Consider the following 14,050-nt stretch of genomic DNA (forward strand, 5'->3'; position numbering starts at 1 on the left):
GTCGAATGAAATTGCAGCTGATGTGGCAGCGTTTCGATTTCTGTCAGAGTTTGAGGAGAATAGGTGCAGTCCACATGAGCACATATAGCCTGTGGAAGTATCTTTTGGAGAGGTTTCTTGTATACAACTCAAAAATATCCCCCCAAAAAGCACAACGCTGCTTACTTCCTTGTCATAGGCTGAACTCCCTTCAAAAGGTTTAATGCTTTTAGCATGACAAACACTAAACACGTTGTGAAACTTTGTTTACAACCTATTCTTATTGTCTTCTGCTAAAATCGGCGTAAACACGTGAAATTTAAGTTATTTCAGGAAACTTTTCTTTACTTTTGTCTCAGTGTTGCTTCTTGCTGCCTAAAGTTAAACTCCATGTTGTTCTTTGGCATCGATCCTCAGTTATTCAGTGTTTCAGCCTCCTGTTTCCAGTTACCTTTCAAGTACTCCTACTTCAGAACAGCTATGAGATGTTGGTAATTTACTATTCCATTCTTACGATTTCGGATTTTACATTTAACATGCGAAAAGCTCACAAAACATCTGTGTAGCTTTTCTTTTAGAAACTCTTGTTGTTGCTTGATGGGTGTGCATTTTTGTTTTACTTTAGCATGTGATCCTTCATCTGATCTGAAAGTAGGATAATCTCCATGAATTGGGGTGCTTTTCATCATTTCATTATCTCCAACTTGGATGGTTTTACAGCTATGGACTTGCTTATTTTGAATGTAGCACCATCACTTATAAAGGAGCATTTTCTCCACTGCAGTTTTGCCATTTTTAATTATGTTAAGGATTTAACGATTTCCTCCCTTTTTAAGTTTTGCAGTTGTGTGTGCGTGAGGCTTAGTCGTAATAAAGAAGTGGTTCATTGATGTGACTTGTATGCCACATTAAAAAAGGGATATTTCTGTTTTCTTTTCTGCTGTTGGTTGTTTTCCTGATCACTGATCCCTGACTGTGGTATGTCCAGTGTCAGACCCCTGTCCCCCTCTCCCCTGCCAGGCGCCCGGTCTCACCTTTCACGGCCAGGCCTAGGCTGACCTGAAGTGATTCCAGATGTGGAGATTTTTTTGACCCCCCCACCCCCACCCTTCGGCCTCCTCCTCCTCCTCCTCCTCCTCCTCCTCCTCCCCCCTCTTCGCCCCTAGGCCCTGGCCAGCCACTCCATCAGGGCTGACAGCGTCCCCTCGGACAGCGTCTCTCCACGCCTGAGCACATGACATACAAGGCAGCTCCCCCTCCACCACTCCTTCTCCTTCTCCCTCGCCCTCACCCACCCACCCCCATCCTCAGCAGCACATCTGGAGCTCATTACAGAGGAGACAGTAAGAGCGAGGGAGGGGCGGGGAGTCTGCGTGCAGAGTGTGTATGTGCAAGAGAGCGGGAAAGAGAGTGTTTCTTAACCCTTCTCCCTTAAAACATCCACCTTCTTTTCCCTCTTTTATCCCTATTCTCTTTTGGGTTTTAACTTTGGGTTTTCCGTCGCTCTCTCTCTCTCTCTCTCTCCACATGCAGTGATCTTTGTCCTGCTGTCAGTGCCACATGATCACAAATACTTTATTAATGAGTGGTTTTGGAAAAGAGCTCGGCACAAAAAAAAGAGAAACTCTCGGAGCAGCCTGAGTGAAATACTGCACAGCTGTTAACAGTGTGTGGTTTGGGTGAACAACCAAAAGAATGTCCCGAGATGTGGAGTTTCCACGCAAAGTCAAGTTGACTGAGAGGTTGCACTGTTTGCGTGATTAAGTCACTATTATTACACACTTTTTATAAACACAGATGCAGGCTCGAATACACCCTCTGTTGGATTGTAAAGGAAACATAATCAACATCAAACTGCCATCTCAAGGTTAATGTTGATGACCATGTGTACTTCTATCGCCAACGAGTTTCTTTTCTTCAGGAATTGAGAAAATCTGGCTGCTTTTTCCCCATAAAAAAGATGAATCCTTTTTTCTGATTAACACGGACTATTTTTGAAAGTATACACAGGATTTTCACAATGGTTTAATGGCCTCAAAAGTCATTAAATTCTCTTAGAACCTGGAGACCATTAGTTCTTTAGTAACACCACAGGAAAGGAAAGCAGCCTAGAATCTCTCAGAATTACATTCATATTGGACATTTTCCTCCAGTGCCAATGCAAGAATAGGGTGTGCTCGATGTGGCAAGGTAGAAGGTAAATGCCTCCGTAGGCTTCAAAAGAAGTGCTTATCCGAATATCTAACTGCATCTGAAAACCTCCGTCCTACTTCAGAATCGAGGGGTTTGTGTACGGCAGTTACTTTACCAAACAACCAATCTGACAGCCACGCCAGCTTTACACAGTGATTTAGCAGGTGTGTGGCGGTGTGAGAGTAGGCGAGGTTTAAACTTTTTGTCACTATTCCTGCGAAAGACTTAATGCAACATCAGGAATGTCTTTAAGGCGAAACTGGGCAAAAGTTTGTGTTACAAAGACAAAGAGTTGTTGGAGAGATCAGGGAGGCAGTGGGACGTAGGCTTTTCACCTCGCCCTCCAGCGTGGACAGGTGGAGACACTTTGGTCATGGTTGTCTAACCATTTGTATGTCTTACAAACTAGTTTGGTTCAGGCATACTGAACCCTTTAGAGTGTAAAGGTCAGGGTGGTCGATGGGCGTGAACTGACAGTCATGCATGAGTGTGGAGTTTTCATCCTCCCACCGAACAAAAATTTGTTTTGCTTTTTGTTAAATCATAACCAAATGTTTGCACTGATTATGTCACTGACCCTCATCTGCAGTTTGCCTCGTCCTGAATCTCCAATAAGGCAACTTTCTTATATAGTGATAGGCTTGCAAAAAGTTTAGCCAACTGAAACTACTTGGTAAAAGGGTCATTATTACATTGTAGGTCGTATTTTTGTAGTTTTGGCCATCATGTTTATCACGGTAAAGTCAGCAGTCAGATGATCAGACAGGTTGTAAACAAGCCAATGGTTTATGCAGATTATTGAAACCATTTTCTGTGGAGGTAAAATGGAAATTGAAGTGTTGCTACTGAGCCCTCATTGTAAATTAAATATGTGTGCCCACAAGTGCAGCAGGATAAAGCTGAAGCAGGATGTAGGTCTGTAAACAGCATGGACGTTTACAATGTTTTTTTTTTTTTATATTTTGGAAGTTTTTTCCAACCTGTCTGATCATCTGACTGCTGCTGGTTTTAACCTGTCAGTCCTCTTTTTAGTGATGTTGCCATGTTCCCAGATCTTAGCTGTTAATCCTTTAACGGTTTGGGGTGATGAGGAGGATTTTGCATTTAGATGAAAGCTGTACAAAAGTTCACGTTTCACTTTCTTTTAAAGTTTGTTGTTTCAGTTTTTTTATGCCAGATTGAAAAGTACAGGATCTCAGTACAAACCTAAATGTCACATGCTGTATTTTCCCATGCTGCATGTAACACAGTGACAAAGATAGTTTTTGTCTCGTCCTGGAAGTAACTTAATTATGGTGTGATAAATGCTTCTGGCTTGACTTAAATGGCCGTTCTGGTCCTGGATGGATGAATTAGCATTTTAATTTCCTCTGCCCTGCTGAGGTCCAGCTGGGCAACAACCAAAACAACAATTATGGTGAGTGACATGACGTGAGTGCCGAGACATCGTCACTATATAATCATCACCAGAGTTCATATTCCCTTATGGCACATGAACTATTTTAAGTATTTGGACCTCTTTCTAGGTCTCTTACAGGAAGTTTGGCCTCTTGCAGCATAACACGTGTCTGACCTAGGAAATATGTATGAAGTCTCTGGAGCACAGACATTTACTGACCTCAGGGAATATTACATTATTCCTCCAACAGGCCTCGTATTCCTTTTGGTTTTGTATTCACTCTTGCTTTCAAACTGTCTCTTTCATGACCGACACAAAGCAATAAAATGCTTTAAAAAGACAGCTATATCAGTCACATTTTAAGCAGAGCCTGTTAAGTGCCCAGGATCGTATGTACCTGTCAGTTGGTGTTAAGTGTGTGATACACTGTTCAAACCTCAGGCTTTTTCAGCTCACTTTGAAGACATAGCTGCAAATCCAGTCCAGCAGCTCCAACTAAAAAGAAGCTGAAACAGGAAACAGTTTTGTTAAAAAGTGCGACCAGATTTTTGTTACTCAGGCTGACTTTCACTCACCCAGGAGGGTGAAGCTGATGGCAGGACTCTTCCTCAGATTATCAGCGGTCTTACTCCCTCTGCTGGACGCTGACAGTCCACACAGCTGCAGGTCAGCAGATGCTGCTGACCACCAGGAAGAGGAAAGAAAAAACTGATTGCGTATTCCTCAGTAATCAAACCAATGACAAACTAATCTTTTCTAGAGGTGTTTTCTTATATCTTCTTAAAATAAGTAATTAAAACTTTCAAACTTAACTTGTTTCAAGAACCATCTATAAATGCATCTTGAAAGAAGAAAGTTACGGCATGCAGCTACACTAGAAAGATTAAAAAATAAATATATATATCAAATTCAAATACTAAACAAGTATTAAGGAAAACAGTCTCACCACAAGGTCCATCTTCCTCTGTCCCCCAGTGGTCGTGCTGACAAGTTCATTTAAAGTGCACATATGCACTGTGGGAAAAAAAAGACTTTATAGACAAAAGTGGACTTGATTAGAAGGTGATTTTTTTAAAGGATAGATATAACTTTAGAGCAGACATATGCAGACATGTTTCATGTGAATATATTCAAACTGTTATCCCAAACCCTATTTTTTTTTATTTTTTTTTTTAATCCTATTACAGACTTCCTTATAAGATGTTCAAAAACTTCTGTAGTTGGGTAGCCAAGGGATAAAAATTATATTTTTATACAAAATCCCTTTTTATATTCAAGAGAAAAAGCCAAACTTTTCAAGTCTAGTCTAAAATTGGCAGAATTGTGATTTAAATGTGTGCATTTCTGATTTAAAAAAATGTGAACTATGAATCTGAAGAAAGCTTTAAGGACAAATATCGGTACTTCAATACTTGGTGCCACAACCACATTTCAGTCAAAACAAAAAGTATTGGGGATTAAACTGTAATAATTATAGTTGTTATTGTGAAGCAGTGGTCTGAGTTAATTTAATCAGAGTTGGAGGTGTTAACGAAGGCCTGACACTCACAAACGCAAAAGGATTAGAATACAAATACTGAATACCAGTTTCAAGTCTTGCTGCTCTAAAATGGTTTTCAAATTCTGAGACTGTGGTCCTGCCCTCACACAAAGATTGGGAAAATGTGCCCCCTCATCCCCGTCCCCCCTTCAACTCCAGGAATTGAGTAAACTATACTTGCTTGATTTCGCTCAATCCCTGGATGCCTATGGGATCATGATGTTATTTTATCTCCTAGATACTCAGCAGTTGGGCCTAATATTGCTGTTTAACAGAACTCCAGACTACACCAAATACATTTAAAAAAATGTCTGTCCTGATGCGTTTATTTAGTTTCTGACTATGAAAAAGTGGGTTTCCCAAAACTACTGTATCTCTGAACTCTCTCTTTAACCAAATCACACACATGTTGGCTGTTCTCCGTGATCTTCTTTTGAGAACTAATGTATTATTGCCTCCTCTGAAACTGTTTAGAGGCCCCCTGGGGAGGCCCTGCCTCACACTTATGTATTTGTTTTCTGTGATGAAATGATGCTGGTGCGTCTTTATCGCTGACATTTTTCTCCCCACACAGGCCGTGTTCCTCCGTGCTGCTGACTGACTTTGAGTTTTCTCTAATGGGCTCCATACTGACCAGTTGGAGATGATTATTTGGGGAAACATGACACTGGGATTGGATCAAATGAGCCAAATGTGGGCACGTTACATGCATGTGGACGTCCGAACTAGGGATACAGAAATGTGTGTGTGTGTGTGAGAAAGAGAGTATAAGAGAGGGATAAAGTTTATGCATGTGCCTTTTGATCAGTGCCTAAACTTAAGGCTATGAGGAATGTTTCTTTTTCTCCTTTGAAGGCAGTTTGAGTTTTCTGTAATAGTTTTGGTTCAGCTGTGGCCTGTGTGTGTGTGTGTGTGTGTGTGTGTGTGTGTGTGTGTGTGTTCAGCTTGGTATAAATGGGGGCGAGCTCTGAAATGAATATCATTGTCACATCTCGTGCCAGAGCAAATTCCCCGTCCAAAGCAAAGCAATTTGGAGCCAACGCCTGCCGTGGAAAATCTGCCTTCAATTTTCCTCCACTGGTGGCTATGCATGCGCTCGCCACTCCAACTCCTTTTCTCTAATTCACACACACACTGAGCAAACCAAAGGCCGAGCATTCTCCCTCACACACACACACACACTTCCAGATCAAGTTAGCCTGCAGCAAGTGGACCCCACAGTTTATTTTTTTCTCAATTATCCATTTAGTGTAAGTGGCAGGCGCCTGGTGGGCTCCACGCCGAGAGGAAATGTTTGTATTGTCCTCATTTAACAATGGCGTTTAAACTAATACCTGATTACCGTGAGTGAGTCACCACTGAGAAATAGATTTTCGAGACAGCTGGCTCTGTTTCTTTGTTTTTCTAGTTAGCTATCGGAGTGCTTTTTTTATTTTAGAGGCACAACTAATGTATCTGTACTCATAAATTCTGAGCAGTGAGCCTTGGCTGTCATTTTCTGTGTGCACTAGACAGAGAGCCAGGTTGGAATATATTTACTGAGCGCATATGTGTGTGGACATGATCAGTGTTAGAGACTCATGCAGTGGCATTAATGAGGATTAGTGATTAACATAAACTTTATTAAATGCTTTTATACAGAGAGGTGGAAGAGGCTATTCCTTGGATCTGTCGCCCACTTAGTAAACTCTGGGGTGGATGGTTGGGTCAACCAAACATCTGACAGTCAACTTTGGTCTTTTATAAGCATGCCCACCATCATGGCCTAACCATAACCACATGTTTGTTGTTGTCACCACGATGAAGAAGGTCCCCTCTCCTTAACAAAGTACCAATTTTAACCCAAACCATGATCTTTCCCTAAATCTAACCTAGTCGTTTTTGTGCCTAAACATAACCAAACCTTAACCACAGTGTTGACCAAACTACAAAAACACAAAGTCCAATTTTGTTTCAAGAGCTTTCAACCACATTTCATGGCCTTCCCGAGAGGATGCTGCTAAGTTGTCAAGGAGATGGTTTAGTTGTTATCATGTGATAACTAGGGAGATTGTAACCGCTGTCTCTGTTGGGAGGATGGAGAGAGGTGAGGCCGCAGACGCACCGCGAATGAACAGAACCATGTCACTTTAATGTTCGTTCTGGATTAGTGGTCATGTGGTTTGGGTTTGAATTAATTCTAACAAATTCTGTGTTTGTTCTGACTCATTCAAACTTGACTGAACTTGAATACTTTTATTTATTTATTCTGAAAAGTACTGAATGAACCAAACACATACCCACCATGTTAGTGCTCTAGGTTGTTAAAAAAATCCCCAAATCCCCAGAAAAAAATTACAAAGACGTTCAACTCAGTTACGCCCATTTCTTCCCGAAGCCGCGTATCTGGACTTCTAGAACGGATCCTTCATGTGATCCAGCCTCTGCCCATGCTCTGCTGCGCAAGCACAGCAAAGCACAGATGACTCTGGCACACATACAGCACGATAAACTAAACCGAGCCTTGAGTTCAGCCAGGCAGCCATAAAAAGCTCTGATGCAGCAGTTTCCAAAATGTGTCTGTTCTGATCTGCTGTAATGACAAGTTTCCATGACAGAGACCAACTTGGAAGACCAGAAAGTTGATGATGATGATGATACATGATACAGCGACTTACCATCAAACATCGTCCAAGTGTTTTCAGTTGGACGACCCGCGCCTCAGCTCTGCAGTTTTAAATCTGAGGAATTCTGTTTTTCTTTTGACTCATCATGAGTCTGAACGGGCCTCATGAAATCTTGCTGACGCCTCACTTCCCCTGAGGAACGCCTCATCTTCTTCATCTTTATTTCCCCCTCTGCGCTCATTATGCGTGTTGCTGGACTATTGTGCTGTGGAGGATCATTTCTTGCCGCCTGCCCCGCTCACATATGAAATCTACAGAGACAGCAGGAAGGATGGGAGCATGAGAAAATGAGGTGGGGAAGAAAGGGAGAGCAAAAAAAAGAGATAAAAAGAAAGTAGTTCATCAAAACACAACGCTGGTTCAGCGATGGTTCATTTTGGAAATTTGTCTTATCTCATGCCTGTTCCTGTAACTGCAGTTCATATCTATCCTGCAGAAACTGAACATAAAAAGGTGATGTCTTTATTTCTGCAACAGAATTTACACATTTCTAGTTCAAGTTTAATTATATAGCACATTTAAAAACAACCCTAGTTGACCAAAGTGCTTTCCAGGTTCAGAATGCACCACAAACATACACGACAACAACAGTAGAAAAGGTCAAATTTCTAATGTACATTATCATTAAAATGTTGCCTCTGATTTGCCCAGACCTGTTGAGATCTGAACAGAAAATTGATCCAGACCAGAAGAAGAAGGTCACGGTGAGAAGTGTGTATGTTGCCAGCTTTCCATCCATTTTTAGCTTAAATTCCTACAAAACCTAAACTTTCCTTATGCTGTTCGTTTTAGTAGCCTAGGCTAAATTGTTTACCAATTTACATAATCTTCTAACTTGTTAAATGCACACAGCTGTGCCTTATTGCCATTTACAACGTTGTGCTGCAACAACGCCAGTAACAGCATGTTGTCGATCTGTCCACCAGGTCAGATGATGCAGAGTAGGCCCTTCATTACCAACCATCAAGTAAGTACACTGGGATACAATGGTGAGTAATTAACAAACTCTTAGTTAAACATTAAACTGCTGGTTACTTTAAAACTAACCTTAATCTGGGTGATCACAGGGACGTGTGAATATTTGATCTGTTAATTGGTTGCATTTGGTGAAAGCTGTTGTTCTCAAACATTGTGTGAACATCAGCTGAGTCAGTGTTCGGGTGAAGCGACAGATCAAACAGGCCGATAGATAGAAGGTTTGAGAAGGGATTTCACCTTGGAAAAGTATTTTTAGCATATTTACATTTCATATATACATAAATACTGTAGTTTATTTTGAAACATAGTGTGGCTGCTGTATTTTGTGCTATATTTTTGGATAAACTTAAAAGAAGGGTTTGAGGTTTCTTATTTGAATGAGTCGGGGACGCATTTAGCTTAGCTCAGGATAAAATCTTGAAGCATAGCTAGAAGGTGATTTTCATACTGTAATGTAATAATAATAATTATAATCTTTATTTGTAGAGCACTTTTCAAAAACAAGTTACAAAGTGCTTTAACAAGTGTAAAAGACAATAATACCCAAGAGACAATAATACAAAAACAATACAAGATAAAAGCAAGAAAACATTGAAAAGACTAAAATACATGTTTAAGATAATATAAAATAGTAAAATAGAATAAAATAAAAGGGATAAAATAAAGTCAAATAAGATGGGAAAAGCTCTCCTATAAAAGTATGTTTTAAGAAGGGACTTAAAAGAGTTCACTGACTCAGCCGACCTGATTTCCTCGGGCAGGCTGTTCCAGAGCCTCTGGGCCCCGACAGCAAACGCTCTGTCCCCTTTAGTTTTCAGTTGAGACTCTGGAACAGACAACAGTCCTCTGCCCGAGGATCTCAAGGTACGTGCTGGTGCGTATGGGATTAAAAGGTCAGAAATATAACGAGGCGAGAGGCCATGAAGAGCTTTAAAAGTGATCAATAGAATTTTAAACTCAATTCTTAAACATACTGGGAGCCAGTGTAATGAAGCTAAAATAGGAGTAATGTGGTCATATTTCTTTGGACAGTCTGGAGTCGATCAGTAGATTTTTGGGTTAAACAGGTGAAAAGGCTGTTGCAATAATCCAGGCCCTGACAGCAAACGCTCTGTCCCCTTTAGTTTTCAGTCGAGACTCTGGAACCAAAGGTTCTTTGCCACAGGCTTAATGTGATTTACTAGGGAACCGGCAGATGGCAGTATTTGATTTGCCATCTGCTGAGACCCGATGACCAGGATTTCTGTTTTGTCGGAGTTCAGCTGAGGAAATTATTTGACATCCATTTTTTAACTTCACAAAGGCAGTTGTTAAGTGAACTCAGCATTCCAGGATCTGTGGATCTGACGGGCAAGTATATTTGTGTGTCATCAGCATAAATATGAAAAGAAATACCATGTTTATGGATAATATGTCCAAGGGGAAGCAGATACAAGGAAAACAAAATGGGTCCTAAGACCGACCCCTGAGGCACACCATATTTAACTGGACAGAACGAGGAGACATAGTTGTTTACAGACACGCAAAACTTCCTATTTGTCAGGTAGGATGAAAACCATTCTAGAGCAGTACCAGAGATCCCCACCCAGTGCCTCAGTCTGTCTAACATGATGTTGTGATCAATGGTCAAAAGCTGTCTGGAAACAATACTTTCTAGAATTTTTGCAATAAAAGGCAGTTTTGAAATTGGTCTAAAATTATGTGGGAGGGAGGGATCTAAACCAGGTTTCTTTAAAAGTGGGTTCACGCGAGCCGTTTTAAAATAATCAGGGACACAACCAGTAGATAGGGAGCTGTTGAAAACAGATATCAAATGGGGCCCAACAGAATCTATTACTTTCAGTAAAATCTTTGTAGGTATTACATGAAGTGGGCTGGAGGACACTCTCATTTGTGATACTGTTTTTAAAAGCTCAGACAAGTCGATGGGATAAAACTGGTTAAAACTCTCTGTAAGAGGCCGCGGGGGTAATAGAGGCTCTGATTGACACCACCTTATTGGTAAGGTACCACATGTACCACTGAGCTTTGAGATACCAGAAATTCCCAAGCAAGAACAGCAACTTCAGTCACCTCCATCATTCACTAGTGAGTGACTCAACAAAGCAAATCTGTTGAATATGCTTGGCATCAGTGGAACTTGCAGCTGTATGAGTTAATTAATGGGATTTAGTTTTTAGACATGTGTAACCATGATGGATCCACCTGTGGGCCGGCAGGGTTGAGGTTGTGACAGATATCAGTGTATATTCTCCAGCGGTGAAGGTTTTGATCACTGCATCAGACTCTGGCTGCAGGAATGAGATCATATTAACAGTCAGCTGAAATGTCCTGACCTCAGCCGGCACGTCACACACAATTATGACAAAGTCAAACAAACACAGCAAGAAACTGAAGAGAGGGCAGAGTATTTTCTACAACAGAGTGAGCAGTGCAGATATTCATAAATGTAACGTCACTCATCAACACATCTACACATGCCTACAGGCATTTATATTCAACAGTATTCACGCAGACATATACACTCACCCATTGATTTCACCTTAATTAGCTTTAAAGTTTACTTTAGAAAAACTAATTTAACATTAGGACAACCTCACTTTTATAATCTGTAGCTGCCTGTTCACCTAATTGCATTGATGATTATGTTTGCCAGGAAATAGCTCCAACATATAACAAATGGTTTGGTCTGTTAATGTACAGATTAAACAAAGATATATGTTTGTGCTAATTATTGAGCTGTAGAGGTGTATGTGGGCTATTTTTGAACATTGGATTGAGCCAGGCTAGCTGATTCCCCCCTGCTTCCAGTGTTTATGCTATGCTAGGCTAACCACATCCTTAGCACCCAGACATGAGATTGATATCCACCTGAACATCTAACTCTCAGTGTGTATTTCCCCATGATGCCCTGTTGCTTGTGACAGTGACAGTTCTAACTCTGTTCCTATGTTACAAACTTTCTCTCTCTGTAGATATCCTTGTTTACATGCACAAAACAGTAGGCTGAAAAATCAGCATGATTGTTTGATCAGGAGCAACAATAACAAAAGGGGTGTAGTTCAGCAATTGACCACCAGGTGACATGAAAGCAATGGTTGGCACAGGCTCAATCAGAGGAAGTAGATGTGTGGAGGAGGAGTGATGTGAAGGAACCTAGAAATAAAAGTAAAAGAGATTAGAGGAAAATAGAAGATATGATGTGAGACAAACTGCTAAATATGAACAACCACCAGAGAAATACTGCACTTCTGCAGAGAGCAACATACAGATTGATAGAGTCTTATGTCTTATCATGTCACATGAGGGCAGGAGGGAACAGGATAAGCAGACAAGGAAAAGAAGATGAAGTCACTCTGCAGGGAAATGGTCGACATGTACAAGAATCTCTAAACTGTGTGCAATGCTCCATTTTCCACTCTTGCACACTTATGTGCAGGTTTTCAGAAGCTATTTTGTTGTATTTGTTTTCTTGGCTTGCTTAAGGAAACTGTAAAAATTTACCAATATTTCATGTAGGTCTGATTTAATTAGTTGTTGCACAAAGGTCTAAATACTGTTTCAAAGAGACCTTCACACTGGAATAACACTTTGGTGAACAACTTTTGCAGCTTTTCACCTTTAAAGGCACCCACTGTGTGTAACTTTAAGCCCACAAATAACCCTGAGGACATGACGTCAGTGTCCTACATTATAACTTGTTTTATTGTGTCTCCCCACCTTGCGTGACGCAGTTACCTGATCTTGAGGTGGAGATGTGTGTGTGTGTGTGTGTGTGTGTGTGTGTTGGGGGGGTCCCCGTATGGATGGGTGGTCATGCCTCAGGGCTTAGCACTGCAGTCCTGCTCTGACCCTCCTCTTTAACACGTTTTATTCCGCGCATTGATGCGCCTCTCACGTGGTTGTACGCCAAAACGAGTGCACGGGCCTCCGCATCACGAAGCTTTTCGTTTGATGTTTGGGTACACGGCACCGCTGGGAGGGAGGAGGGGGGGAGAGCATCTGACGCGTGAAAATCCAGTCAGCCGTTTATTGGGTCGCGGAGGGAGAAGGTGGGGGGGGGGGGTCCCTTTCCGCTCCCGACCAATGAGCTGAAACGGGAACATCAGCGGTGGCGTCTGACCAGCAGCAGCAGCAGCAGCAGCAGCAGCAGCATCCCTCCGACTCCAGACTGAGGCTATAATCTGGGATGCTGGCGGATGGATCCGGACTCTAACCGGGGCTGGAAGACTGATGGTTAATTACAAGACGCCGGTGATCCGATGATGTGCGTGGAGGATCCCGTCGACGTGATTAGAAGAAGATGGAGAGGGAACAGCTGCTGTCACCGCGACACTCAACACTAGTCAGGAACTGAGAGGTATCATCAGATTCACAGTGTGCTCTCATTTAGCGCGTGATATCAGTGGTATTACATATGGAAAACTTTAAACAACGTAATAATAACACACTTTGTTGCTTGCAGCAGACCTACACTGTGTTTGCTCCCCAGCGGGCGCACTGTTGTGTCCAGTGTGTTGATGTTGTTAGTGGGTGGCAGCTGTCTAATGGCAGCTGGCAGGAGCTGTCTGACTGCTCTCTGAGCCTGATCAGTATTGATTTATTGATTTCAGAGCTCTATGACACCCAACAGGCCCTTAGTGTGTCAGGAGTTCTGCCTGTGCATGTTTAAAGAAACATACTGGTGTTTTTTTTGACAGATTAGTCACCTCAAGCAAGTTTCAAGTCTCTTCAAATTGATTTTCAAATTGTAGTGAATGATTTGAGGAAAAACATGTTCATGAATTTGAAACACTATCCTTTGGGATATGTAAATAGGCTAAAAATCTTTATATTTACATCATTCTAAGAGATTTAAAGAGGCACAGCTCTGAATCACTCAACACACCATTCGCAGATCATCAGATGCAGACACAGTGGGCCCTCAAACTAAGATGGCAATATTTGAAAACACATATTTTGGCCATCCATCCGCGCACAAAAACGAAACTTTCAAACAAACTGTAACAACAAAATGTGGCAATCCAACAAATTTATTTCACCACAGCAGGAGCACCCGCTTGAGTATAAGGAGGGCAAAAAATCCTGTGAGGAGAGCTATTGCAAGTTTTAAACCAAAAATAGCTCTAGTAAATATATACACATGGTATTTTTGTCATGTTATTAAGAATGTCATTATCAACACGTTCCCATCACAGGGTGGCAAATACAATCGTCGGTATTTGATGCACAAGTTGTGAAATGGTCGTAGTTAGGTTAGGTTTACTGCCACCACACCAAGTAGGCAAAAAGAAA

The 14,050-nt window shown here is 41.5% G+C and overlaps 1 long non-coding RNA gene across 2 annotated transcripts; it reads right to left on the reverse strand.

The window, feature by feature from the left end:
• Window positions 1-2,961: 2,961 nt before the first annotated feature.
• LOC119900218 lies at window positions 2,962-8,092 on the reverse strand. Of its 2 annotated transcripts, none has more exons than XR_005444027.1 (4): window positions 7,769-8,092; window positions 4,518-4,602; window positions 4,147-4,248; window positions 2,962-4,077 (listed from the first exon to the last, which is right to left on the reverse strand). It is a non-coding gene; the product is annotated as an uncharacterized LOC119900218 (long non-coding RNA). The 2 variants fall into 2 exon arrangements; XR_005444026.1 differs by having other exon boundaries at window positions 4,147-4,251.
• Window positions 8,093-14,050: the final 5,958 nt, after the last annotated feature.

Source organism: Micropterus salmoides, unplaced genomic scaffold (assembly GCF_014851395.1).
Source record: "Micropterus salmoides isolate LMB-PRFRI ecotype aquatic unplaced genomic scaffold, ASM1485139v1 Ms_hic_scaffold_13, whole genome shotgun sequence".
Taxonomy (NCBI): Eukaryota; Metazoa; Chordata; class Actinopteri; order Centrarchiformes; family Centrarchidae; genus Micropterus; species Micropterus salmoides.